The sequence below is a fragment of the Chlorocebus sabaeus genome, chromosome 11 (assembly GCF_047675955.1).
Source record: "Chlorocebus sabaeus isolate Y175 chromosome 11, mChlSab1.0.hap1, whole genome shotgun sequence".
Lineage (NCBI taxonomy): Eukaryota > Metazoa > Chordata > Mammalia > Primates > Cercopithecidae > Chlorocebus > Chlorocebus sabaeus.
In genome coordinates, this window is record NC_132914.1 from 45,171,209 (window position 1) to 45,197,850 (window position 26,642).

Consider the following 26,642-nt stretch of genomic DNA (forward strand, 5'->3'; position numbering starts at 1 on the left):
CACTTCTCCAAGAAAGGAAGTGTGTTAAGTGGGCTTGAGATGACTCAGAAAGCCCTCAAGAAGGTGCTGCATGTTTGCCAGTGGGAATATCTGTGACTGTCTTAGAATCTGAACACTGGACATTTTCTTTTAATAATACAGAAGAATGCTTAGAAGTTAGAAGTTAATTCTGTAACTTCTCAGAATTAATACTTACTTCTTCCAGAATTAAAAATAGTTACCATGTTGGTGCTTACAATATGCAGATACTGTACTAAGAACATCACATGCACAGTCTCATTTATCTTCCCAATTCATTCATTACTTATCCATTCATTCAGAAAATATTTAGTGACTACCTAAAATGAGGCAAACATCATTCTAGGCTCTGAAGACACATGATTTACTTATAACAAAGAGAGATTCAGATATTAACTAAATAGTCACCTACATATGTCATTACAAACCATACTAAGGCTCGGGCATGGTGGCTTAGGCCTGCAATCCCAGCTACTTGGGAGGCTGAGGCAGGTGAATCGCTTGAACCTGGGAGGTGGAGGTTGCAGTGAGCCGAGATTGCGCCACTGCATTCCAGCCTCCAGCTTGGGCGGAAGAGTGAGACTCCATCTAAAAAAACAAACAAACAAACAAACAAACAAAAAACCTATGAAAGAAAACCTATGAAGAAAACAGGTGCCTGGTCTAGGGAGTGATCCTGGAAGTCTTTCTTGAGGAGGTGATATTACAGCTGAAATGTGCAAGACAGATCAGAGTAAACCAGGTAAAGAGGGAGGAAAAGAGCATCTCAGACAGAAGGAACAGCCTGTGCAAATGCCACGGGCAGAAGGCAGCACAGTGGGTTTGAGGAACTGAATGAAGGCCAGTGTAGCTTTCCCCAGTGCACCTGGATCACAATTAAAGCTCGCATCATAGGACAAAGCATGAATCTTTTATTTCTCAGCCTTGAAAAGAAGTTCTGGATTTATTCACTCTGAAAATCAATAGAAAGGTTTTCAGCAAGGTCTAGGAACAGGAGGGTTGTTACTGGGGCCATGATTGCAGCTTCATTTCCAAGAGGTCACTTCTCTGGCTGCAGTGTAGAAGGTGGGCTGGGAAGAGCCAGAATGGGTCCAGGGAGATTGGTGGGAGGCCGGATGGAAGTTGATGGCCTCTTGGACCATCTACGGGCAGTAGGGATGGAGCCATATATAAGTGTGAGAGAAAGTTGGGAGGCAAAATCAACGGGATTTTCTGATGGATTAAATATTGGGACTGAGGAAAGGGAGGTACCAAGGATAACTCCAAGGCTGCTGACTTTCAGAGCTGCTGGACGGTGGTAGCACTTACTAATGTAGTGAACACCAGAAGAGAGCCAGGTTTGCATGGGAAGAGACGATTCTAGACATGCTGAGCTTTCAATGCCTTTGAGGTTGTCAAGTAGTTTCCATAAATGTCTGCTTAATGAGTGGATACACTAGCCCAGCCAATGCTGAAGGGGTGTGAAACTCAGCAGCAATGCTTTTTAAACTTTTCTGGGTCATGGGTTCTCTTGTGAATATGTTGACAGCTGTTAGCCCTCAGTCTCACGTAAACACAGTTTCTTATATAACTTCAGAGCGATTCACGAAACACCTAGTGATACTTAGACTCCAGGTAAAGAACCTCTTCTGCCTTTTATTATTACAATTATATCCCTTTTGTCTGAAACTTGATAGCTCTCTCTACGAAGAACAAATGGTGAAAATTAGGATGCTTGTCCTGAAATTAGTCTTTCTTGTATTTTTGTGCTCTAACACAACACAAATCTCAAAAATTAAGTAACAAGTCAGCCTTCCCTTGCTCTTTTTAGCAAAGAGCCCAGTAACTGACGACTCACCAAAAGTGAGACATTTCCCCACTTTAGTACAGCCACCTCTATGCTGCCATGTTTAAGAAGAGAATGTGCTAGAATAGGGGTGAGGAAACCTGCCCAAGGGGTCTGTGTGACCATGGGCAGGCCATTGGTCCTTCCTGTACTTCATGAGATAAAGGTATTCCCAGCCTCACCGTCAACTTTGAAAGGTCCCCTGGCTGTCTGATTTATGGAAGTAACCTGAATTTGTTTCCCTCCGGAGGGCTCAGGTGCTTTATCTTGGCTCTTGGATTTGGAGGAAGTATCTGGGTCCTGTCTATGTCTCTCTCAATCATGGGCTGAACAATCTTTTGAACCTAACAGAGGAAGCCCTGTCTTGCCCACACCTTGCTGGATCTCCCAGCCGTTGTAGATAGGCTGATTCCATGTAGAGTGGGTTTTTAAATAGTCCAAGCATGTGAAAGCGTGTGATAATGTATTTAAGGGGTCGGACCTGCCTGCTGCAGTGGGTCATTCTGCAGCACCCACCTGGCCCTGTCCCCGTCCTGACCTGCCAGGTGCTCTCCCCGGCTCGCCTCTGGCAGGAGTGCTCCCAAGCTGACTTCCATTGAACTCCCAACTGCATGCTCATTCCTTTTCAATTCTCATGACCACATCCACATCCCATTTAGAGGGGAGGCCAAATAGTTTGAAGCTGCCTCTTGCCTTTCTAGTAAGCACTCTCATGCACTTGCACATGGGTGTTAGAGATCTGGGGTCTCACTCTACCCTGCCATGTCAGCAGCAATAATAATAACAATAATAGTAATAATGCGTATGTACTAAGTGCTTACTATGTACCAGGCACAAGCTACATTTTTTTTTTGCATTATCCTCATAACATTCCTATGATGTAGGTGCTATTATTTTCCCAATTTTGTAGATGAGAAACCTAATGCTTAAAAAAGTTAGGTAACTTGTTCAATGTCACACAACAGATAAGTGGTAGAGATAGAAGTTGAAAAAGCAGTCTAGACCTATGTTTAACTACTCAGCTACTGTTCATTTCTCCCAGACTGAGAAAACAAAAACCTTCCTTGGTACGCAAGTAAAAAGTGAAATAATACAGGGAATTTTGTGCTTTCAAAACTGTTAGAGGGACTAAAAGAGCAAATGTCAGGGGTGCCGCCAATAGGAGGTTGTTTGGGTCATATGGCAACAAGCTAAGATCCAGAGCTCAGGAAGCTGCTGTTGACAATGACAGGTCAGAAAGCTATGGAAGTCACTGCTGAAGTCAATGTTGTCCCCCAACCCCAAAGCCAGTGATTGTCAGTGGGACACAGAGTGTGGGAATCACTAAACTCGCATCCACTGAAACCCATATGTCAGCCACCATTGATGCTGGGGGATGAGAGGCTTCCACTTCCTTCTGCCTCCCAAATCGTTGGCCAAATCTAAACCGTAGCCAGAATCCTGCTAGGAAAGGAGTCTGAGAAATGTAGTTCCCAGGCTTGCAGCCCCTGTGATACAGGCAGAAGCATGGAATGGGGTGGAAATAGTTACCAGATGGTAAGTATAGTGAACAGAAAGCATCCAGTACCTAGAGATGATGTGGCAGCCAGCCTCCAAGGTGGCTTTCAAAGAACTGTGCCTCCTGAAATACACATACTTGTAGTAGGCGAAACCCACAATTTACCAGGGTTAGTCCCTGTGACCAACAAAATGTGGCAGAAGTGATGATATGTCACTTCTGAGGTTAGATTTAAAAAAAAAAAAAAAAAAGGAACTGTGGCCTCTGTCTTGGGAGTGCTCTTTCTCTCTCTCTCGCTCTCTGAGCTCTGGCTCTGAGAAAAGCACACTGCCATTTTGTAGAGAGAATCAGTTAGTTGCTAAGGAAAGGAGAGACAAGAGGATGCACAAAGGCGAACACAGAAGGAGTATGGCACAGAGTCCTGGAGCCAGGAAAGCATTCCAGTGAGGACCAGAAAACCCTAGGGCTTGCATCCCTGAGTGGCTGTGCACTCTGAGGGACCTCTGGTCACGTGATCTACCAGAAACTGGTTGCTTTTATCTTATTTCAGTGTCCATGAGGCCTGCACAAGTCACTAAGTCCCCAGTTCTCCCTAGAATCCTAGATGCAAGTTTCCCATTACTTGAGGCAGCATGAACGAGCCTCTGCTCCTGGCGTCGGGACAGCCTAACCAGCACATATTGTTGTGACTGCTTTTCCTTATTAGATATTCAGGAGAGCCTTTCAGCCCTCAGTGATTTAGTCAACAGAAAATCCATGCTTGGGACACTGTGGTTGAGACATGCTTTCTTTGTTGCTGGCATGGAGTGAGAGGCCCTTGTTGGGAGAACGGGCCTGGCTTCTTCAGGGCTCAGCTTCCAAGGAGGTGGCTTTCTCTGCAGGAGAAAGATTTACCTTCAATAACTGAGAAGCAAGGGGCCAGGAGGGATGTCCTCTGCATCCAGAAGAGCATATCCAGTCACTAATTGCATTATGGCACTCAGCTTCTCTCTTTACTGAATGAAGCTCAAACTGATGCAAAAATTACCTTGATCAAAACCCTTACAACTACACATTAGCTGTCACTGCTCCACCCCTGACACCACTCCCAGTTTTGCCCTGGTAATCCTCATTATTTAGTGGATCTGGCCTTTTCTTTACTTTTTTATTGAACATTTTTGCAGCATCTGAATAGAAATTGTCCTTGCTCTTCTTTAATCCAAGTGCTTTGGCTCTTGACCTCTGCTCTCATCCTCCCTTCCTGTCTCCAGGAAAGTGCCATACACATCTATTCTAACAAGAACCATTCTGCTTTTGTGCCCTGAGTGCTACCTGCAGGAAGATAAATGCTACGAGTACCCTCGGCAAGTCTAGGGTAAAGAAGAGGTAAAAACAAAATGGAGGAAGCAGGACAAAGGCACAGAGAAGACAGAAGGAGGAGCCAGAGAAAAAAGGAGAGAAAAAGGTGAGTTTCCCAGCCTGAGCCACGTTGCCCAAGAGCAACCCCCAAGCACTCCCCATGGCCACGGTGGTGTGGCATTTAACTCAGATGGGACATTTTTCTCAAAGGTATCCCCTTGCAAATGTTGGAAAGGCTGTGTCATTACAAGCTCTGCTCTTCTCTTGTCAGAGCAGAGACAGCTGCAACAACCATTTCAGTCTTGTAGTGCCATCTTCCTGACATAAGGCAGGATCAGAAAGGTCGAAGGACTCCGATTCCCAAGTGAGGCTTCCGGGTGCATATCTAACCCTGCACCTCCCAGAGGCCTGGCTTTACGAACATCAGGAACATGCTGACAAATGTGGAAGGATGGAGGAAACGGTCTGTGTGGGGGTTTGGGGTGAGAAGCTCCTTTAATAGTGCCTGAGTTTGTTGTCTGTTTTGGTGCTGCAGCTGCCTGTGTCAGCTTGGAGAGTGGGAAATCACCCACTTGAAAACTGCCTATTTTCATAATTATACTGTGTTTTCAGTCTATTAATTTTATTTTCCACATGTTCAACTTATTCATCAGGTTATACATTTGCAGATCTGGAAATACATATAATTTTAAACACATCCTTACAAGTAAGCGAATGCATTTTCCTCCTTTCACTTCAGAGAATAACCAACCAGTTTTGGGAGATCCGGGGAAGTGGGCAGTATACGGGCGCCCACTGCAGTGGAAGTTACTGCAGGACAGAGCTTCTTCTCTGCCTTGCAATGAAGGGCAGAGTGAGTGGCTGACACTCTCCAGGGTAATGGCCCTGCCTGGGCACCGGGGGCAGGGCTGGCAGCTGGGGAGGAGGAGCCATAAGCTCATGCCTTGTCATTGCAGTGCAGGGTAAGGAGGCCTGATACAGCAGGCCAGCTAATGCTTTTAGCCATGGGCCTGTCACTGGGGGTGGAGGCTGGAAGAGAGACCCAGTGGGTACCACCGAGAAAGAGGCACATATATAGGTTGGTGGCAAGGAGAGAGACTCCCAAGGGTGAGAAGCCAGAAGAGACTTCCGTCTTGGAGAAATGGCTATTTATATTTAGGAGAGACAAGGTGTTATGGAGGGGAAGGGCAGTGGCACAGAGAGAGGGGCTTTGGTTACGACCCTCATGGGGTCATAACCATGGAAGAATTCGGTGGCTTATCCAAGGACAGTGGAAGCTGGCCCAGGAAGGGCCCTCACTCTTACACCAAGAACTCAGCGAGGCCAGGGTCAGGGATTTGGTCAGTCATGTCCTGACTTTGTGCCAATTACATGCCCTTTTCTTTGTAATTAAGCTTTTATATTATTATTACTTATAACCCATAAGTGTGCATCACAGAAAATTAGAAACCCAGTGCTTTTTCTCTTACTTACATCCTTCTGGGACCTAGACATTGGCCTCCCTGCGCCCATTCTGTCTGGTTCTGTCTCGGCCCTGTATCAATGACTATACCCCTTTACCAGTTTTCACATAAAAATCCAATCATTTTTGGCATTTTAAAACTTTGTTAGGATTAACTGAAGGTTGAATGAGGGGAGGTTGCAAGAGGGATCTCACTGCACCGCACACATCATTTCACTCTAAAGGCCTCCCCCTTGCCCCCCATCCTCCACTCCACCCCACCCCAATGCACACACTACTTCCTGAAACCACAGAGCCACCTTGGGAGGCCCAGACTTCACACCAAAGCACGCTTGTCCCAGTATCTTCTCAAAAAATGTAGGTGTCTCCACAGAGGGACCCACACACCATTTGTGAAAGAGCAGAGATTTCTCCATTACATTGCATTTCCAATCATCTAGGGGTAAGAGTTACAGCTGACGAGTTTGGTTTTCTCTGCCTATTCCACACTTCTGAAGTTTCCAGGAATATAGGGAGAAGAAGAAATGTGTCTGCAAAGATAATATCCCGTGAGATAATTACCTGAGAAATTCACATATTGGCATGAATTAGAGGCCGGGCACAGTGGCACATGCCTGTAATCCCAGCACTTTGGGAGGCCATGGTGTGCATATTGCTTGAAGCCAGGAGTTCAAGACCAGCCTAGCCAACATGGCAAAACCCTGCCTCTACTAAAAATACAAAATTTAGCCAAGCATGGTGGCGTGTACCTGTAATCCCAGCTGTCACTGGGGGTGGAGGTAGGCAGAGGGACCCAGTAGGTACCACCGAGAAAGAGGCACATATGTAGGTTGGTGGCACACATATGTAGGTTGGTGGCACACATATCTCTTGCCTCGGGAGGCTGAGGCAAGAGAATTGCTTGAACCCGGGAGATAGAAGTTGCAGTGAGTCTAGATTGCACCACTGCACTCCAGCCTGGGCGACAGAGTGAGTGAGACTCTGTCTCAAACAAACAGACAACAGCAACAACAAAAGCACATGAGTTAGAGACATGGGAGAGGCAGTACTGAAGGTTGTGAATTATGATGACCTTGAGTCAAACACCCACAATGCCACTTACTAGCTGCATGATGTTGACAAGTTACTTAACTTTCTTGTGTCTCCGTTTCCTCATCTGTAAATTGGGGCTATTATTAGTATTCCTCTTACATAGGTGTATAAGAATTGAGTTAATAAATGTGAAGTGCTTAGAACATTGCCTGCCACATAGTGAATGCTTAAAGGTAGGCTATTACAATTATTTTTGTCCATATTAGTATCCACAATTCCCTCCAGGATACATCACTTACATCTGTTAGGTATGTGGGGGAGTCTGAGAGTGACCTTCTTTTTGTCAGCTGCCACACAGAGCACGATTGGTGGGTCTTACTCCCGCCAATAGCAGATGGGGCAGATGAGCACCTCTGACCTCCCACTCACTTGGGTGGCTTTGGGAAGAGGGTACACTGAGGTCCTGCAAAAAGAGACTAGGTAAAGCAAGTAAAAGATAAAAATCAGCATGTTACAAAGTTGCCAAACACTTCATGTGACCTTTTTGGCCATAGATACTTTCTGAAAGTATCATTTCAGAAAGTAGCCTGTTCTTTCAACAATTATCTGAAAAAACTACAACTTCTACCTGATGCTTAATGGAGTTTCCCAGGGTTAAGCAGAACAAGAAAGTTAATTTTCCTCCTTGCATTTGCCAGTGCTGAATAGAGTTCAGAGGAGTCACATGTTTTATGTGAATGAGCACGTTATCAATTATGAACCCATGCAAATGTTACCACCAATGTGTAACGGAATTTCTCCCACCCTCTTCTCTAAGGGAGAGGAAGCGTGGGCCCATCTCTCACCACTCTTGCCTGCATGCCTCCTCTGTGCTTGAGTGACCCCTGCCTGGAGTTCTCTGTCCCTCTCCCACCCACCTATCCCTGATGATGCCCATCAGTTGGCCTAGTTTAAAATGGCCCCTGTTCTAGGAAGCCTTTCCCAGCAATTCCCGGAGGAGGTATTGAGCCATCACTGTACTGGGCATGTAGTTTTATTTCAACACTCAACTGTCTCGTCACCTAAACCACAAGTTCCTTCCTCTCATGCACAGCTCTAACCAGTAAATGGCTAAATCCTGTGGTACTGGCCCTGTACTAGCAGTCCAGGGGCCAATTTCTGACCTTCTACCAATGCTTATTTCACTTTAGATATGTTGTCTATAAAATGATGGTGGCTGAGCTTCCTTCGGGCTTTAAGAAGATTCCATGAGCCATGGTGGGGGCAGGTCTGTTTGGCAGAATGCACAGAATCCATTCAAACCGCCTCTCCAGGAAGACAGGGTGTGTTGTTGAGACACAGAGACTTCTCATGGAGCCCAAGAAGAGTGTAGGCAGGTTTCAGGAGGGGCAGGAATCGGAAACCAGAAAACCCTCAGACACCAGGTAGCTTCTCTCACGTACATGCTCTCTGTAACATGCCTACGACCACATGCACTCATAACACACAGTCATCTCTGTACCTCAATTTCCTCATCTGTAAAATGGGGATAATATTAGGAACCTATCTCATGGGATTGTTGTATTAAATGAACTAATGTATGCGAACTTCTTACAATAGTGCCTGGAAAGTAAGGAAGTACAAAAAGAAGGAAGAAGAGAAGGAGGAGTAGGAAGAAAAGTTATGTTAAAGGGATACAGAAACCAAACTGAAAGAGCTCTCAACGGCCGAAGTTGTAACATTTTGAGCAACAAAATAAACAACATAGTATTAGATTATAACCCAAAACATAATGTATTTATGAGTCCATATTGATGTAAATAAATAATCGAAGAAACAAATAAATGGGAAAGAAAAAACAAATCTTTCTTATAAATTCCAAATATGTGAAGCTCCATCACCAGCCATGAGGTGGAGCTTAATTCCCCTCTCCTTGCATGTGGGCTGGACTTATAAGATGACTCACTTCCAAAGAATAAAGCCTAGAAAGAGATAAATAATAACTTCACAGGGAAGAAACCTGGAAGAACCCACCTCATCCAAATTATCAAGGTTATTACCACCTGTGAAAGTCGTGTCGATGTCACGGACCCCCAAAATGATGTGAAGAGGTGGGGACTTCACCTCTGTGGTGTTCTTCCCAGAAACCATTAACCCCAATGTATCCATCCAGAAAACATCAGAAAAATGCAAATTGGGATCATTCTAGAAAATACAGGCATACCTCAGGGATATTGTGGATTCAGTCCAAACCCCACTATAAAGTGAATATCACAATAGAACAAGTGATCTTTTTTGTTCCTCAGTGCATATAAAAGTCACGTTTATATTATACTCGACTATAATCTATTAAGTGTGCAATAGCATTTTGCTTTAAAAAAAAAAAAAACATGTGGGAACCTTAATTTTAAAATACTGTATTGCTAAAAAATACTAACAATCATCTGAGCCTTCATCAAGTTGTCATCTTTTTGCTGGTGGAGGATCTTGCCTCCCTATTGACGGCTGCTGACTGATCAGGGTGATGGTTGCTGAAAGTTGGAATGACTGTGGCAAGTTCTTAAAATAAGACAACTATGAAGTTTGCCATATTGATTAATTCTTCCTTTCACGAAAGTTTTCTCTGTAGGGTGCAGTGCTGTTGGATAGCAATTTACCCACAGTAGAACTTCTTTGAAAATTGGAGTCAATCTTCTCAAAACCTGCTGCTACTTTATCAATTAAGTTTATGTAATGTTCAAAATCCTTTGTTGCTTTCAACATTTGCTGTTTCACTTTGTGCTTTTATGTTACGGAGACAGCTTCTTTCCCTAAACCTCATGACCAACCTCTGCTAGGTTCCAACTTTTCTTCTGCAGCTTCCTCACCTCCTTCAGCCTTCACAGACTTGAAGAGAGTTAGAGCCTTGAGCTGCATTAGGCTTTGGCTTGAGAGAATGTTGTGACTGGTTTGGTCTTCTATCCAGAGCACTCAAACCTTCTCGCGATCATCAACAAAGCTGTCTCACTTTCTTACCACGTTTTTGTTTGTTGCAGCAGCACTTTTAATTTCCTTCAAGAACTTTTCCTTTGCATTCACAACTTGGCTAACTGTTTGGCACAAGAGGCCTAGCTTTTGGCCCATCTTGGGTTCTGACATGCCTTCTTCACTAAACGTAATCATTTCTAGCTTTTAATTTAAAGTGAGAGACAGGCAACTCTTTCATCTGAACACTTAAGTGCCATTGTAGGGTTAGTAATTGGCCTAATTTCAATATTGTTGTGTCTCAGGGAACAGGGAGGCTGGAGAAGAGGGAGAGAGATGGAGAAACAGCTGGTTTATGGAGCCATCAGAACACACATGAGAATTACCCAAATGTAACACAGAGATACAAAATGAGCACATTAGCTTAGTGTAAAAACTGGTGAGATCCAAATAAAGTCTGAAATTTAATTAATAGCAAAGTACCAATGTTAATTTCTTAGTTTTGATGAATGTACTATAGTTATCTGAGATGTTAACATTAGGAGAAACTGGATGAAACATATACAGGAATTCTCAATATTATCTTTATAGTTTGCTGTAAATCTAAATTATTCAAAAATAAATTTTGTTTTAAAAAATAATACTAAAATATTTTTTAGAGTTACCTGACACATAATAACTGCTCAGTGAATGTTAGCTGTTATTATTACTCTCCCTCATCTCCCATTCTCTTGATAAGTGTGTTTCTTCTCACTCACCATTCTGCAGCTTGGCTTTCTGTTTTTCAGGCACATGACAGAGAATGGACATGCCACAGCTCTGTACCTACACAACTCAGTTCATGAAACCAGCAGAGATTGACTAGCATCGCTGAATTTGAATTCCAAATTCCCAAGAGAGAAAATCTGATTGGTCCAGCTTGGGTCAGGCCTCCTCCTATGGTCTAATTGCCTCTGGCTGAGGGCGGGGTCCTGGAGTCGTACATACCTTGCCACAGGGACTTATTATTTTGGAATAAGAAGAAGAGGGTCTCAGAACAGGAGTTCATGAATAGGGCAGACATTGGAAAGATATTACCCAAATGTATTTGGTAATACATTTGGGTAATATCTCAGCAATGCTACAAGAAGTGTGGTCCACGCGCCACAGCATCAGCATCACCTGGGGGTTGGTAAGAAATGCAACTTCTTGGCCTCACCCTAGAACTTTTGAGTCAGAGCCTAGAAGGAGAGTGAAGAGGGGAGCATGAATCTATGTTTAAGACAAATTCTCTGAGTGATTCTCATGCATGCTAAAATTTGAGAAGCATAATAGTACAGGATTATCCAGTCCATGACAAAGAAAAAAATCACCTTAATAACATCTTCTAAATATGCTAGAGGAGAATTAGACTATGATATATTAATACAAATTAAAATAGAATAATGGTTTAACAATAAAAAGACAAAGTATCCAATTTTCTACAAAATGGGCAAAGTACTTGAATAGATACTTCTCCAAAGAATATATACAAATGGCCAACAAGCACATGAAAAGATGCTCGACATCATTAGTTATATGAAATATCACTTACCACCCACCCACTAGGATGGCTAGAATCAAAAAGTCAGATAAGCTAGACACAGTGGCTCATGCCTGTAATCCCAACACTTTGGGAGGCCAAGTGGGGAGGGTTGCTTGAGCCCAAGAGTTTGAGACCAGCCTGGGCAACATAATGAAAACCTGTCTCTACAAAAGAAATAATAATAATAATAAACAGCCAGGCATAGTGTCATGTGCCTGTAGTCCCAGCTATTCAAGAGGTGGAGGTGAGAGGATCACTTGAGCCCAGGAGGTAAAGGCTGTACTGCATTCCAGCCTGGGACAGAGCAAGACTCTGTCTAAAAAAAAAAAGTCAGATAATAACAAGCATTGACAAGGATGTTTAGAAATTAAGATCCTTATACATTACTGATGAGAATGTCAAGGGTTCTGCCACTGTGGAAAATATCTTGTCAGTTCCTAAAAAAATTAAACATTGATTTATCATATGACCCAGCAATTCTCACTTCTAGGTAAATATCCAAAGAAGTGAAAACCGGTACTCAAATGAAGTTATGAACAGACAGCTTCATGGCAGCCATATTCACAATAGCCAAAGGATGGAAACAGCCCAGATAGTCATCCACTAATGAATGGGTAAACAAAGTGCATATAACATTTAACTGTTATCCATATAACATATAACTGTTATCCATATAACAGAATATTACTTGGCCATAAGAAGGAATGAAGTTGATACATGCTACAAAGTTGATGAGCCTTGTAACATGATGCTAAGTGAAAAAAGCCAGACATAAAAGGTCACATACAGCATGATTCCATTTATAGGAAATATCCAGAACACAGAAATCTGTATAGATTGGTGGTTTTCAGGGACTAGGGAGACGGGAGGATGGGGAGAAACTGCTAAACAGATAAGGGATTTTACTTTGGATTGATGAAAATATTTTGAAACTAGAGAGAGATGGTGGTTGTACAACATTGTGAATGTACTAACTCCACTGAATGGTTCGTTTTAAAATGGTTAACTTCATATTGTATGGACTTCACTTCAAAAAGTTATGTTTTAAAATTTCTAATGTTTTTTTCCTGGTTCCCCTTCCATTGGCAGGCAGAAAAAGATCTAGACAGATTGTCAATTTTAACCACAGCCAGAACTGGACTTAGCTCAAGCATCATTCAATTTAAGACAACATAAGGGTTGTCTTTGGCCCCCTCAAACTCTTTCCACCAGCCTGTTTCTAATTCCTAAAAAGTCAGTAGTAGACAGTTATTTCTACTGGTTAGAGATGAAGGATGAAACAGATGCTGTCATGAAAGTATGATGCTAAGATCCTACACAGTTCTTTGGGGAAAGATGATTTTTAAAAGTCACCTAGCACCCTCTATATTTAGTTACCATAATGATGAAGACACCAATTCTTACTGCAGTTGAAGTCCATTTCCCCTTAGTTAGGCCTCTGTTGAGATGGAGAACTATGGCAGTTATCCCAGTGGGGCATAAATACAAGACAGCTATCAAATCACTTCCAATCTTTCTCTTCTCTAGGCTAAAGACCTTTAAATGCTTTTTCTCTTTTTTAAAAAGGAATAATGTTCTAGCCTTTTAATCACTTATGTTGCATTTCTCCAGTATTCACTCCTGTTTCTCCTCACTTGTCAAATTGTGGGGCTATGAACTACAGAAAGTATTCGTGCTGGGGGCAGACTACGTCAAGTAAAGTGGACAGTGCATTCCCCAGCTCTCATGTATTACGTTCCTCTTGGCACAACCCAGTATGGCTTGGACTTGAAATAACTATGTTTTCTTAGCTTTCAACCCAAGCATCTGTTCCAGATGGCCCTGGAGCACAGGAGTCATGCTGCTCATGGTTAGGGGCTTGCCCTAAAAGAGTCAATCATTAGTGTCCTTCATAACACAGAGGGCTGGTTGTTGTGATTTAACAACAAACCAAATGTTTGTCATCACACCCCTGAGGAAAAATGATGAGTCACGGTGCATTTAAGAGAAAGTTCCACTTTGCCTCCCAAAAGGGCTCAAACTAAGTCCTTTGGTTTTATATTAGGTTGAAACATTTGCAGTGGATTTTTGTAGGTAAGAAATAATCAAATAGCAGCAATTTAATATTGTTCAGTCTAGTCCAAAAAATGAGCAATAATTCACAGGCAGTCACATAGACTGTATACAGCATTTCTTCAGAAGCACAGCCTGAGCTGACCAGGAAGAACAGGCAGGTGCCGTATTGGTTTCATTACAGAGCTTGAGAAAGCCCCCTGCCTTTTGGAAAACCTTCCCTGTCTGTTTGCATAGGGTTGAAATTCAACTTGCCCTTTTGGGGATCACTGACCTCTTTAAGGATCTGCTAAAAGCTATGGACCCTTGACATAGTAATTACTCTGAAAATGTAATTACCACTGAAATTAATAGTATATTATTTAGCCAGCATATAGATCATACACACAATACTCAATCTTAGACCTTTAGCTCAAATAAAAAAGACAAAATATATTTTTAAAAAATAATCCACAAGACCATCACTATTACAAACTAGAAGCCAGCAATGCTCTGACAGCAGATCTTTGTGTGAGATAAGCCAAATATACGACTGCCCAGAATGCAGTGTGGTAACTCGCATTTATTGGCATTCAGTGGCTTAAGGAGTTCCTGAATCCAAATTGGTCTTCCTAAGTACTAAGAAATGCCTCTTACACGAAAGTAGGGAGCTTAAGTGATATATTCTGTAAGGCTGAATTGTCTCAACTCAAATAGACATATATCGGGGTATAACTGAATTTGTCAAAATTTAGGAAACAGCCACATGTGGTGATTAATGCCTGTAATCCCAGCACTTTGGGAGGCTGAAGCAGAAGGATCTCTTGAGCCTAAAAGTTTGCGACTAGCCTAGGCAACATAGCAAGATCCTGTCTCTACAAAAAAATAAATAAAAATTAGCTGGGTGTGGTGGCACATGCCTGTGGTCTCAGCTACATGGGAAGCTGAGGCAGCAGGACTGTTTGAGCCCAGGAATTTGCAGCTGCAGTGGGCCATGATTGTGCCACTACACTCCAGCCTGCATGACAGAGTGACACCCTGTCTCTAAAAAAATTGTTTTAATAAAAATAAAGAAATAAATATCTTTAAAAAACTAGGAAACAGAAGAGTTCCCTACGATCCTACGGTGCTAAGCTTGGAAACAAAACCTCTTACTATTCACTGTCCATCAGACCAGCCTTCAGCACACAGGAGGTCTAGAAACTTTAATATGAAACTGACTCAATAGTCCTATACACAAGCTTTAAAAAAAAAAAAAAAAAAAAACCATAGAAATTGACCCTTCCTGTCTTAAAGCTTGAAACTTACATTTGTTGTATCTGAATTTTTTTCCTCAGGAAAGGACCCCAGGCTTCTCAAAAAGTATTGAAGAACCAAAACTCACCAGATCATGGCACCCAAACAATAAAATGCCAGGTCCCTCCTGCATCAAGATTGCTTCCTTGACCCTCCCTATTTCCTATTTTCTTACACATGGTTACATTTCTTCCCTGCTATATAAACCCCTAACTTTAACTGGTCAGGAAATGGATTTGAGAATGATCACCCAGCTCCTCAGCTGTAGCACCCAGTTAAAGCCTTCATCCTTGGCAACACTCGTCTCAGTGATTGGCTTTCTGTGCAGCAAGCAACAGGACCTAGACCAAACTCCTTGTGTTTCAGTAACAAGTAGACACTGACTGGTATTCAGGGACAGGTCTGCTTTGGAGGCATAAGGCAGGGAAAGGCCCAACCTCTTCTTCATGTCAACCCCACCCTGCAGAAGTAACCACCTTTAACAACACAATTTAAATTGTGTATTTTAACTTGTCTGAATCTTATATACCATAAAACAGGAAATGAGGCATAAAGTTGACTTTTTATGCAACAATTTCTCCTTTTAGACCCACTCTAAATTTTGTTTCTCTCTTTCTCAGCATTTGTTTCATGTTTTATATTAGAGTTTTCTGTCTATCTTCTCCAGATATAATTTCCTGTGGACTACAACCACATCTTACAATCCTCACTGCTTAGCATCATCTCTGGCATAAACTGAACACTAAAAACTTTTTTTGAGTGAATAAATATCAATGCATGAAAGATATGGACCCTCATAATAGTAATTAATATCAAAAGTTCACTAAAATAAGCATTGGAAAAATATGAAGTATTTCCTACAGCCCTGTCATGCTGGGATGTCCTTGAGAGATTTCATTTTAGGAAACAAAGGCAACAATATTTTAAATGACATTAATGTTTTAGCAATTTCCTTTCTTCACCAAGAGGTGTCATCTGGCAGGCAAGGGAACATCCCACTCTCTCCTTGCCTAATTAAAATGTGTGGCTCTCTTGAGAAGAAAGTAACATTTGGCAAGAGATTGCTAGATTTAAACACCAAATAGAAATGGTATGTGAATAAGTCAGCAGCATCTACCCTTCACTTGTGTATTAATTGATATCTACAGTGCACTCAAAAACTTACAGCTGCTAAAGGTCTTTTAGGTTAAACACAAAAACACTGTGACTCTCACCATTTTTTTCATTTAACAGTTATCTGATTTCAGCCACAGCAGCACATTAAAATCCCACTTCTAGAAAAACCTCTTCCTGTCATCTTTTTCTCTGCAGGGCACTCAATGTACCACTTTAAAGAACCCCACTGTTAGAATGAAAGCCTCCAGATTTCACTGTCCATTGAAGCTAGCTTAAACAGACATGGTAAGTTGAAAATACATTTGTTCAAACTTGTATTTAAAATAAGTGCATTTTACCAATAAACATACGAAAAAATATTCAACCTCATGGTAACTAGTGAAATACAAGTTAAATCTAAAATGAGATCATATATAAGCCTGTTAAGAGGGCAGGAAAAAACAGATACTATATGTAGTGTTTTCAAGAGTTTGGGGAGTTTAAACTGAGATAGTCTTTGTGGCAGACCATTTATTAATACTGATAAAAAGCCTTTTGAAAAACACATGCCTTCTGACCCAGCAGTTACACTTACAGGAATTTATTATGAGAAAGCAATTAAGAATGTGGGTAAGAGATTAAACAGTAAGAATGTTCACTGCAGCACTATAGCAAAAAGATGGAATCTACCTAACTATCCAATAATAGAGGATTTATTGAGTACATTATGGCACAATGAAACACCGTGTAGCCATTTGAGAAATGTTATAGACATATCTTTATTGACTTGGAAAGATGTGTATGTTACATCTTGAATGAAGAAACCAGTTTACAGGAAATTAAGCATGATGAGAGATGTTCAAGAAATGTATACTACAAAATAGAGGCAGTCATAATATAGCTCTAAGATAGAATTATTTTTTAATCTAATTTTGGCTTATTTGATTTTATGATTTTTCTGAAATAAATGTGAATTCCTTGTATAATGAAAGTTATTGAAAAACAAAATGCATTACAATGCAGCTCACATGCCAATAAGCCAAAGAATCTGATAGCCACTGAAATCTGATAAAGACTGAGTACATCCCACAAATTCCCTTACGTTAGGGATGATGATATTATCTGAGACGGTTGCAGAATCCGTGTGAGTGAGTTCTACCCTGTTATCAAGGCAAAACCCTAGGAATAATCAGTGGCTTTGCGCAGTATTGGAGGGTGAACGTTTCCACCCTCCCTGAAGCACTGTATTCCTTAAGGGTTTTAGTTAAGTTCTTGAAAGCCACTCTCTAAAAGCACAATAATGCTTATAGCTTTTCACTTGAAAAATTAACGAAACTGCATAAGAAAATAATTATACCTTATTCTGTGAGCATGGAGATGAAATACAAAGATTCAGATCATTGGCTGTGTGCCGTGGCTCACGCCTGAATCCCAGCACTTTGGGAGGCCCAGGCGAGTGGATCACCTGATGTCAGGAGTTCAAGACCAGACTGGCTAACATGGCAAAACCCTGTCTCTACTAAAAATACAAAAAAAAGTAGCCAGGCGTGGTTATGCATGCCTGTATTCCCAGCTACTAAGGAGGCTGATGCAGGAGAATCACTTGAACCCAGGAGGCAAAGGTTGCAATGAGCGGAGGTCGTACCCCTGCACTCCAGCCTGGATGACAGAGCAAGACTCCATCTCAAAAAAAAAAAAAAAAAAAAAAGAGGGAGAGACTCAGATAATTGACAAACTACAACACAATCTTGAGGAAATAGTTTGGCAAATACCTATACATAAAGAGGAACTGGGTGGCACTAACAGGAAGCCCGTATGCTTTCAAGTCAGGGAGACCTGGGTTTGAATCCCACCTGGGCCTCTCACTGGCTATGTGACCTTGGACAAGCTACTTAATTTCTCTCAGCCTCAGTTCTCTCATCTGCAAAATATGAATCTAATAGTACTGCTTTCTTGGTGATATTGGGAAGTTATAATAAAATGTATAGACACCTCGTAACATAGTGCCTGGCAGACTCGTAGCAAATAGGGGTTTTTATGGGGAGTTATTATGACAGATATTTCTGTTGCTAGATGCTGGTGAGAGAACAGAAAGGAAGAAACCAGTCAGGCAGGCAGTTAGGGTGGGTCCTTGGTTGAATTCTTTCAAACAAAAGAACAGCCTCAAAAATCAAGCTGCAGACACAGACAAGGGTACTTGCACAGGGGGGCTTGCCTAGACATGCCCACAGCCGCACAGATAAGAAAGGCTACACAGGTGACTTGCCCAGACATGGTCACAATGGAAAATTCCACCCCCTGACACATGCACAGTAAGGTAAAAAGTAATATGGAATAACTTAAGCCAAGAGCCTAAATGTGCTTTAAGAAGACCAGAAATTTGCACCTTATGCAGGTGAGATGCCCAGTCCTCATTGGTTTCTTATAAAAGCCTTTGCATTCAACTGCAAAAACAGCAACCCTCTTTCAGGCACCCTCTCCACAGCGGAGAACTTTCTTCTTTTGCTTATTAAATTTGCACCCTTAGTGTTCATGCTCCTTAATTTTATTGGTTGTGAAACAAAGAACTTGGGGTGATAACTCAGGCAACAAAGAGACTGCTACATTGTGGTGCATTGGCAAGGCTGTAACCCTGGGTCTATTGAGTGTAAGCTCTGTGGCTTTCATCTGGGACAATTCAGGGCTTAGCACAGCAGACTTTTGGTGTTTGTTAAGTGAATTCTGCATCCCTCAAATTATTCTTACCCTTTGACTCACTAATCTAACTCTTTGGAATTTATTCTAGGGGAATCATTCAAAAGAATAAAAGAATTGAAGGCATCCATTTTTCAAAGCAGTATTACTGATAGTGGAGAAAAATCAGAAATAATTCACACATCCAAAAAAGGGAGAATGGTTAAATAAATCATGATATAGCAATGGTAAGAAACATTATACTGTAGCTAAATATGATGATTCTGAAATCTATGTAGCAACCTGATAAATTAATAGATTGTAATAGATAAAAGCAGAGGGCTGAAATATAGATGCACTATGAGTTACTACTCCGTAAAACATGCAGCATATGGGCAGGAAACTCAAAAGATGAAAACAGTTGGCATGTTAGAGGGTGGAACAGTGGGCGGATTTTTTTCATGTATTGTTTTCATTATACTGTTTTACAATAAATACAATTCATCAGAGAGAGAGGCAAAGTTATCATGTGGAAAAACAAAGACATTGGGCTTTATTGTTCTTGAATTTCTCAGTAACAGCAGAGTTCTATAGAAATGGATGATGGAAACTACATGTTGGGATGCAGGAAGGGAGCCAGGAAAGGCTTGGATCCACAGGAATTTATCGTAAAGCTGCCTCAGGGTGCCAGGGCAACATCAAATGGAGATGGAGGTAGATGAACGAAGAGAAAGCACCAACATTACAGAGAAAGCAAAACATTCAGAATGAGGCCCTAAAGACCAATTCCTTCTTTGTGACAGTCTTGCCTATCCTTTCTCTCCTTGTCTTCTGTACCAACAGGAGGGGAGGGACATGAGCTTAGTCCAACACCCTGCTCCCTCAAACCCAAAAAACATTTTCTTTTAATAGAAGTGCCTTAGAAACAACTCATTATATAAACGCTGGGGGCTGGGGGCCACAACAGCACTTTCATTGTCCTCGGAGACAATCTTATGAGGAGAGTCAGCCTGGGCTACTCATCTTCCTCCAGGGCTCAGCAAAGTCAGAGTCAAGACTGTATCACAGACAGAGGAAGGACCAGAACTGAGAATCAAACAACCTGCAATCAGGCCCGGCTCTGCTCTGTTTGGCACTTTGCCCCGGGACAGTTCCTGCCCTCAGTTTTCCCATCCAGAAAATAACATGGTTGGATGAGAATTTTGACGGTCTCAAGGAGCCTGCCAGAGGCAATATTCTGAGGGTTTAAATGTTTTCTGAATCTGTAAAATGCCATTTCTTACATATCTATTTCAGGGCCCAGAGGTGGCATGCTATGAAGTCACAACCATGCTAACAGGGACTATAAATCTGAATGTCTTTTGTTCAAGCCGGCTATCTTCCTCTTGCATGTGTGTGTGTGTGTGTGTGTGTGTGTGCACACACCTTGCATTTCTATAACCATTGAAAGTTTATAAAGCATATCCATCCAAACACACGTCACCCATTGTCATTCCAAGGATTGTAAACACCCATTACTAATCTACTTTACAGTTGGAAAAACAGAAGATAAAGCCACTTAAATGGCAGAGTCAAGGCTCCAACCTAGGTTTTCAACTTCTATTTATTGTAAATTGAAGGTGTCAGGAATTAGAGCAACAGGTGAATGTTTATGGAGAGCCAGATATACTAAGGACAAGGATTTCGGAGAAAGACAAGTATATACAAAAAGGAGGAAAGAAACTAAGCCAAGGACAGAGTCCAGAGAGGCAATCAGGGATGCTAGGGTAGCCCAGCAACAAAAAGACCTCGACTAACCTCAAGTCTTGTTTCCCAAGGGTTCGGGACATCTGATAAGCCAGTGACAGAGTCCTTACTGAGTGGGTGATAATTTTGCAGAGGCCTCCTGTTGATGGAAAAATTGAGCATACATTTTAAAAGCCTCAGTCTTTTCCTTTTCACATTTAATTTAACAACCGTACAACGTGTTCTGTTCTGAATCAGACGCCTCATTGTCCCTTTGTTCAAAGGAGGAAATTAAAGTCTAGGAAAGAAGACAAGCTCTGATCTGCTGATGTGTTTTCTATGTGGCCATAGAAAGGTCATTAAAATGCACTTCCAGGTCCTGCAGGAACATTTACATTTGAGGTAAAGTTAATTTACTTCTCTGCCCACTGGTTTTCATTTATTTCCATCTATTAATGAACTATACTCTTGTGGTCTGCACTAGTATCTCACTCACTATCACCAGAAACTTTTGGTAAACTCACTCTAAGACTGACAGAGCAAGATGTCTAAGGTAGCATGCTAAGGGGAAGCACTAAAGCACAGAACAGTCTGTATAACAGACTCCCGTTTAAAGTAGGTATGTCAGCTGTATCCCAGTTCTCTGGCCTTTTGGGGCCACCTGTTCCTTTGGCATCTAACTAGAACAATTCAAGCCTTCATCCTCAGGATGGTAGCCTCCAAATCCCAGTGACCTCCCTGGTATTTCTGAAGATTATCAATGAGTCCAGGCTTATACCAATCTCCACCCTGTAAATACATCCTTTTATTTTATCATTCAAAGCAGCATAGTGCTACTTAGGCACAACTTCACTGTGGACTGGGCTCTGCACCTTCTCTCTGCATTTTCAAAAAACCCACAAAAGGGTTTCATCTTCCCAAGAAAACAGCAGTCTCTTTCTATTAGATCAGTGCAAAAGTAATCGTGGTTTGGTTTTTGCCTTTACTTTTAATGGCAAAAACAGTAATTACTTTTGCACCAACCTGATAGAACCATGGGCTCACACTGCTGGTGGCTTTTGAAAGATCGAATTTTTCCATCTCCACTAAAACTGTATATAGAGCTAGAAAATGAAGATTACATTTGCATAAAGGACAGTTTAGAAGGTTCCAAGTCCATCTTTTAAAGTTGGTCTTTTAAATCTGGTGAGAGAGATTGAGGGAGAAGAGGGGAGACATGGACACTAATATTTTATTTTATACTTCTATATTGTTTGAATCATAATAGAATGCAAATATTAAATTTTAAGTACATTATTTACTATTTCCTTCTCCTTTCTTTTATGGTAATTGGGCCTAGATATTGCACTATTTGGGGAAAAAATAAAAGGTCCTAGCGAGAGAAGTGGGGAGGTGGGGAAGCAGGGGGAGACACTGCTTAGAGATAAAGAAGAAGAAAAGGTGCAAAGAGAATTTGGGGCCAGATTTCATGAGATTTTGGAGGAGGGAAAGACATCTGAATGTGATGAAGAGGCAATGAAGCCTTATGTGGTGCTATGTAGCATCTTCCCCTGAACCCAACATCAGGGTTTTCTCTTTTTCAAGAGTAGACATGTTCCCTTTAAAAGTGCTTGAGCACCTGGGTCTGTCTGGTGGGAGTGGCAGGGATTTCACAAGGAGACACTGGCAAATCTACTGCAACCCTCCAGAGCTCAACATGCAAGGCAACACTGCAGAGTGAAACTGTGCTGTGCTATCTTCCCATCAGTTCATGAGATGGACTTATTTCTTTCATAGCCTCTAAGACAAAAACAAACGAGGGGAAAGTGGTTGGAAATGCAGTTGAGTCAGCCAGCCCCCAAGATCTGCCATATCAGCTCTTTGAACATTTGAAAACAGGAGTTTTCCTCAGATTGAAACAAACTCCCTTTCCCTTTACAGGAGACGTTATTTCCAAAATTATAAGTTTTATAAATATAAGACAATTTTTTCTCTCATCTTGCAGAAACCCTTTCCCCTCCAATAGCCTCCACGCCTATGAATCTTGGGGGAGCTGCTTAGTCTGTGCGCCCCAAGTCTGTTGGGTTAAGACAAGGCCAGTTTCTTATGTTTACACAGCCTTTTGTAATTTGCAAGGCATAAGGTGTTCCACACAAAGACATGTAGACATGTAGCACAGGGGAACGTGGCAGGTGAATCTCGGATGTGAGGGTATCCAAGCCCTTCTGAGATTAAAGTAAGAACACCTCATAGAGCCAGTCTGAGAATTAAGTAACAGGACATAGCTGAAACGCCTGAGTCAATGCCTCACACCCACAATTATTCATCATGAATCTCACAGTCACCCTTATCAAGTTTATTCCACTTTCCAAGGCAGGGATCAAACCAAGTGGTCTGACCCTAAATCCAAAACTCTATCCACTACACAACTCTGGTTTCCCGCATTTATCACTCAGCAAACCAAGAATCCATCCCACCACATAAAAGGCATTTAGGTAAAAGGTCATGCCAAAAATTACTCGTATGTTTGGTCCCTGAAATTCCCAGAGATAATAAATATCCCTAACAGGTAATGAGGCTGTCAACATTTTAGTAGGCAACTTTCACCAATTTAATGTGAAATCTATTAAGAAGACTTAAATTGCTTTATGCAAGCCTCAAAAGACATCTGTAATTAACATCCTCCCATGTGAGATACTGAAAAATAGTCAAGATAAAGTAGCCTATACATAGTAAACAGCCATTGTTACATCTCAACTTTGAGTAAGGCAGAAAAGTTGTATTTAACGATGTGAAAAGTACTTTTTAGTGCCTCGGCTTAAAGACTCAGGCTGTCAAAACAACCATTAATTTCCCCCTCCACCCTCTACCGCTGTTTGAAGTGGACGCTATACAGATGTTTTACAAAAATACTTCTCTTTCTACTCTTTGTTGTCAGCAGTTTACATGATTCAGGCAGCAACTTTGAAAGAAACAAGATGGGAATTGTCCAGAGCCAAAGAGGATGTTCCTGGGCCTTTCGTGGGTCTGCCTCTGAAGCAGTGTGCCCTTTACAGAGAGTACATGCCACAGGACGCCCAAACCACTCTTGAGCCTCTACCTGCTGTCTCCAAAGCTGAAAGCCTGCTACAGTTTATTATTATTATTATTAAGGCAGCCCTTTAGGTCCAGAGCTAGAAATGTGAGTGTATTTTTCTCTAAGCTATTACTGTACCTCTGCCTTCCTGTAAGAACTGCCCTATTTAAAACTCTAGATCCAGGCAACCTCAACCAGAGATGTGCACAAGGCAGTAAATGGTAGCCACAGTTAACGTCCTTTCAGTTTAGCCAGACACCGTTGGCATTAAAAGTAATTGTGAAACTACATGTGCCAACCAGGTTTCCCCACCAGCACACAGAAATCTTGATGGAAGAAAGGGAGGAAGAGAGGGAGGCAGTTGAGCATTTGTTGACTATTTGTTGACTCTTTATTGAAGCCTTTTGCACGTTCCATTTGACACTTACAGAACGTATGTGGCACACCCAGGTCTTCCAGCCCCAGGCCCATGCTTTTTTAAACTCACAGGTTATTAAATAGGTTATTATGGTTTAAATTAAATGATTAATCAAAAGACATCTGTAGCCAGTAGATGTTAGCTGACCTACAAAGACAATGACTAATTTAACTCAATTAATTAAATTAATTTAAGCATTGGCTTTGTAGGTTAATAAATATTTATTCTCCCAAGACCTAATATCTTTAAATAAAAGAGGAAACCTAAGACCCCAACACAAATATTATTGCATCTTACTGAAGGAACCAGCACTAACCCAAGCCAATATGGGTCCTGTTGTGCACTAATTTGTAATCTTTCTTTAAACTAAGCTGAAGACCCACGCCCCCTCCTGATTAAGGGAAAATGGAAGAGACCGCTAGTTGCCACCCAACATCCTTCACAATAACAAAACACTAATTTTTTGTTGGGCATATTGCCATCCACCTAAGATTACATTTGTTATTGCTGTTGTTGTTGTTGTTGTTACAGAATCTCGCTCTGTCGCCCAGGCTGGAGTGCAGTGGCACCATCTCAGCTCACTGCAAGCTCCGTCTCCCGGGTTCACGCCATTCTCCTTCAGCCTCCCGAGTAGCTGGGACTATAGGCGCCCGCCACCACGCCTGGCTAATTTTGTTTTCTATTTTCAGTAGAAACGGGGTTTCACCATGTTAGCCAGGATGGTCTCGATCTCCTGACCTCATGATCCGTCGGCCTCGGCCTCCCAAAGTGCTGGGATTACAGGCATGAGCCACCACACCCAGCCAAGATTACATTTTTTAGCCTCCCTTGTAGACAGCTGTAGTTGTGTGACTGTGGGTCAGTGACACACAAGAAGCATTCTGTAGGCCAGGAGTGGTGGCTCAACACTTCACATTTTACTTTTGTGTAAAAGGGGTCCGGAAATAGCAAGTCTCCTTAGCAGCACTATCTTCTGTCAAGCCTAGGGTTTGGCATTTGTTCTGATGATTGAAGATGGCTGCCAAAGCTTTAGCCCTCAGCCCTCACATCTGCATTCCAAGCGGAAGGACTGAGAAAGAGGAAGAGAAGATCTTGCCCCCTTTTTTAAAACAGTCCCTGTAGAAGGGGAGCATCACACAAGGGGTCCTATTGTGGGGAGGGGGGAGGGATAGCATTAGGAGATATACCTAATGTAAATGATGAGTTAATGGGTGCAGCACACCAACATGGTACATGTATATAAATGTAACAAACCTGCAGGTTGTGCACATGTACCCTAGAACTTAAAGTGTAAAAAAAAAAAAAAAGGTCCCTGTAAATAGAATATAATCTTTTTTTTTTTTTTAAGACTTCACTGTGTCCCCCAGGCTGAAGTACAGAGGCATGATCTCAGCTCAACCTCCACCTCCTAGGTTCAAGCGATTCTCTCACCTCAGCCTCGCAAGTAGCTGGGATTACAGGTGTGCGCCACCAGGTCCAGCTAATTTTTGTATTTTTAGTAGAGACGGGGTTTGCTGTGTTGGCCAGGCTGGTCTCAAACTCCTGGCCTCAAGTGATCCACCTGCCTCGGCCTCCCAAAGTGCTAGGATTACAGTACTAGGATTATGTAGGCCACCATGCCTGGCCTACATAATGCTTCTTATATGTCACTGACCAAAAATTAATCACATGACTACAGCTATCTGCAAGGGAGGCTAAAAAACGTAATCTTAGGTGGATGGCAATATGCCCAACAAAAAAATTAGTGTTTTGTTATTATGAAGGATATTGGGTGGCAACTAGCAATCCCTACCATATTCCCTTAAACAGGAGGTTTAAGGTCTTCAGCTTAGTTTAAAGAAAGATTACAAATTAGCATGCCACAGGACCCATATTGGTTTGGGTTTGTGCTGGTTCCTTCAGTAAGATGCAATAATATTTGTGTTGGGGTCTTAAGTTTCCTCTTTTATTTAAAGATATTAGGTCTTGGAGAAATAAATATTAATTAATCTAAAAAGCCAATGATTTTTGAGACAGGTTCTTGCTCATTGTCCAGGCTGGAGTGCAGTGGCACGATCTCGGCTCACTGCAACCTCCACCTGCTGGGTTCAAGTGATCCTCCTGCCTCAGTCTCCCAAGTAGCTGGGACTACAGGTATATGTTACCATGCCCGGCTAATTTTTGTACTTTTTCATAGAGATGGGTTTCGCCATGTTGGCCAGGCTTGTCTCAAACTCCTGGCCTCAAGTGATCCACCCACCTCAACCTCCCAAAGTGCTGGGATTACAGGTGTGAGCCACTGTGCCCAGCTGTGGTGTCAGAACTGAATGAAATTATTATAGACACACAGTTGGAAAATTGCTTGGTGTGTGGAAAAAAAATCTACACACATTTTGGTGATCAGGTGTCTTCTGTGCTGTGTCAAGCATGGCAGTAAGAAAAATAGTTTGGTCTTTCCTATTTCATACAGTAGGAGTGGGAATCAAGGAATAGCCATCATCAGATAAATTGTTAACATGTTACTATTGTAGCTATTTTCTTAAAAAATATTTTTACTTTAAAAGTTCAGAACCAAAATTTTTGATAACGAGCAAGAAAGGTGGAGAGAAAGGTGTGTAATGAATACAAAGTATGCTATACTTCTAGTTTTGTTTAAGAGGAAGATTAGGGTTGCCAGATCTAGCAAACAA